Raw genomic sequence first — 3,808 nt, forward strand, 5'->3', positions numbered from 1 at the left:
ACAGACACCTCACTCCGCCAGCAGCATCATTTTTTCCTCCTAGGCTGTGAAGGTCAGGAAAGCTTTGCCAGAAGGTCAACAATCCCCCCCATTCCCGCCCCCCCCCCCCCTTCCAACACACACACACACACACACACACACACACACACACACACACACACACACACACTACCATCACCCAACACACAGACCTCCACCACTCATACGACCTGATTTCCCCCCCCCCCCCCGCCCCCCTTGCTCGACCCTGCGCGTACTATCAACAGGAAACATCTTTCACGGCACAGGAAGTGCTGCACTCTAATTGGCCCGGCGTGGTTCAGTGACCGCAGCACGCTCAGCCAATGGGAGGAGGCTTATTTTAGGAGGTGGTATAAAAGGGGGAGAGAGAGAGAGAGAAGGCGAGGGACACGGATTCCGTCCAACGCCAGCGGCGGTGCGGCCGGGTTCGAGTGTGTCGTGTGTGAGGGCGAGAAGGCCCTTTGTCTGAGGGAGAAGGGCGACGCGTTGCGAAGCACACATCTGGTCTCGCTGTCGTTTCATTGGGCCCCATAACGCATCACGATGACCGCAGTCTACGGCCGAATAAGACGAATAAAGACGCAGGCTGGTGAGGCTGCGGGGAAAAGAAAGGCTGGCATGATTCTGGATCGGTGGCAGGGCCGGTCAGGGTACGAGCTCTCGGAGCACACGGACACACACACGCACACGCACACGCACACACACTCCGAGGTGCCGCGAGAGAGGTGCACATGTGTGTACCTCGTGAAGACATAGATTGTTGTCGACCGTATTTATCTATCTATCTATACTCGAGTGAGTGTGTGTGTGTGTGTGTTTGTGTGGGCGTGTGCGTGCTTGCGTGCGTGCGTACGTGTGTGTTTGTGCGTGATGAGAGATGAATTGAGCAACAGGTTGCACTCTGTATCTCGCCTAGGCCTTTCCAGCTCATTTTATTTTCCTCCATTACCGACTCCCTGTGATCCACGGCAACACTTGGAACGACCAAGGTCAATGTTCAGGACTTTTTGTATTACTTCATTTTTTTTCGTTCCTGACAGAGAAATCCCAAAATAATACGGCATCACACGGGGGGGGGGGGGGAAGGCAACCGACCTTAGGCAATGGGGGGGAGGGGGGGAATGGCGGTGACGAAGTTCCCCTGAATAACGCTGCAGCCATCAGAGACAAAGGATCTCCGCGCGGAACCTTCAGGAAACAGAACAATCAGAGAGAGAGAGAGCCGGCGCACATTCCAGCAGGCCCAGCAGGCTCATGTTTGGAAACGGCCGCGTGACGACGCAGGACTTCAGGGAATCCGCTCAGAACGCCGTGGTAGTGCGGCGTGAATTAATGTCACCCGTATTAAAGTGTGCATTATTACCTCATCTGACGTGATGCAGCGTTAGAGCCGACAGCAGTTCTGACTAGTTTCTGCTCACACATGTAGAGGGGGAAACAACACCATTGAACCGTTAAACTGTGAGAGGAAACAGACCCTATAGGCATGGCTTTAACCCACCATCCATACCAATATCTACTATAGAATTTCCTATTTCGTCTTGCAGATGCTTCATGAACCACATCTAGAATGTGTGTCAGTTTGCCTTGCACATCTGAATAAACCACGTGTTGAACTTTCAAACTCTTCCAGTCATACCTAGCCCTGATATCAGGATACCAGTGGCACGCATCAGAAACCGAGCTGCAACAACTGCTCGCTGCAGTGTAGCTCATTCCGAGGACAACGAGGTGAAGAATGTGTGAAGGAACGCCAGGAAATAGCTGAATTCGTTACAATGGTTTGTGATTGAATCACGGAAACAAAATCAAATACATCCCCAACTAAGAAGATTCTGGAAGAGGAGATCATAGAACTTTTGCACTTCAAATATGGGGTGGGCATTCGCACCATAATGTCTGGGGTGCTCTTTCCTCTGTAACTACAGCCTTTCCAATCGCGTTTCGTTCCCATAATCCTCCCGAATATAACTCTCCATAGGATGTGGACAGAGCGGCGACAGAGAGTTGATAACACATGGTAGCCCTGGTATCACGCGACACCGGCCCCCTCGATCCCTTGACTCTGGTTCTCTCTGCGGGGCCCCCCGCCTGGAACCAGGAACCAGCGGCTCCCACTTATCCATCTCCAAAATGACGGCTTGGTGTTTCCGCAGTATTGGGTTCACCGGATTAGAGCTATTCCCCCCAGCAACCCATAATTTGTGGGATCCTCATAGCCTGCTACACCCAGGCATACGTTTCCATTATAACACCCCCCCCCCCCCCCCCCTCCCGACTCCACCACCGACCCCACCCCTGCGCCTCCCCATCACCACCACCACCCCCAGCCCTTTGTCCTCTGATGAGGATATTTTAGGACCTGTTGTTTTTAAAGTGTGGCGTGGCGAGCCAATGGTATATTTTTTTCCGGTGTGAGCGCAGACTAATTCTAAATTCCTACACCCACACTTGAATGTCTTTTTCTTTTGGGGTTACAGTGGATCAACACTGCTGCTGCCTCAGAAACCGTGGATTCGCGCCCCCCCCCCCCCCCCCCCCAAAAACCAGGTCCAAGCACCGATGGAGGAGTTCCAATTTTGAAGCAACTATAGTCTTCTACGTCAGCGAGGAAGCGTCGACCTCAGGAGGTTTGGGTCGACGCCTCAAACCCGCCATGTGCGGGTTACCTATGCTCTGTGGTGTGGTTGATGTGAGGTTGTCAACACTCTCTCCCTCTGTCTTTCTCTCTCCCTAACTCTCCCTCTCTGTCTCTCATTATCTCTCTCTCTCTCTCTCTCTCTCTCTCTCTATCTCTCTCCCTCCCTCCCTCTCTGTCTCTCACTCTCTGAAGTCAATTCAATTCATTCAAAGTATAAAACGTTAATTAGAATATATATATATATATATATATATATATATATATATATATATATACATATACATATACATATCAAATAGTTGAATATGAAATACTAAATATATGAAAAGTCAAAAGTGGCATTGTGAACAGACAGAAAAAGTGCAGTTTCAATTAAGTAGTGGTTAAAGTCCGTTGGGATGAGTCTCTCTCTCTCTCTTCCTTTTCTCTTTCTTACCACCTGGCCCTGCACATGAAGAGACACATGTGAGCCATCAGCTCACATAAGGACTGGGGGAGGGAGGGGTTGTTGATTTAAACGATGTCCTTTTATTTTAAAAATGAAAAAATGAAAAATCTCAACACGACCAAAATTTTTTTTTTTCTATTGAACAATTGTTTTAGTGCTATTATTTTCTAATAACGTAGCTGGTACTACTTTTTTTTGTTTATTGGAGCTTTATTGGTTAAATGCTTTAAAGTTTAGAGTAAACTATAAACCTGTATATTCTATATATTTCTTTCTTTCTTCCTTTTCTCTTTCTTTCTTCTAGTTCTCATTTTTCAAGTGTATTTTCACCTTCAAACAGGGAAATTCTCAAATATGAAATAAGTGCGTATGTTCAAATGTATATGTATTGTACTCACACACACACACAGACACACAATCACCCACCCACACACACACACACTCACACACACACACACACACACACACACGACACACCCCTTGCGATCTCCTTGATATGGTTGATGCATGATGTGGTCTCTAAATATGATGTATCTGGCATCAAGGGTCCTTGACCAAATAATCACAACACAGAAGGATGAGACACGCCGTCTTCAGCTCCTCGCTCTTGGCAAACAATGTTTAGCCAGGCTTGTGCAATGCAATGCGATGCAACCCACACACGCACGCACACGAACACACACACACATACATACACA

The sequence above is a fragment of the Pollachius pollachius genome (genome assembly GCF_949987615.1).
Source record: "Pollachius pollachius genome assembly, chromosome: 14".
Lineage (NCBI taxonomy): Eukaryota > Metazoa > Chordata > Actinopteri > Gadiformes > Gadidae > Pollachius > Pollachius pollachius.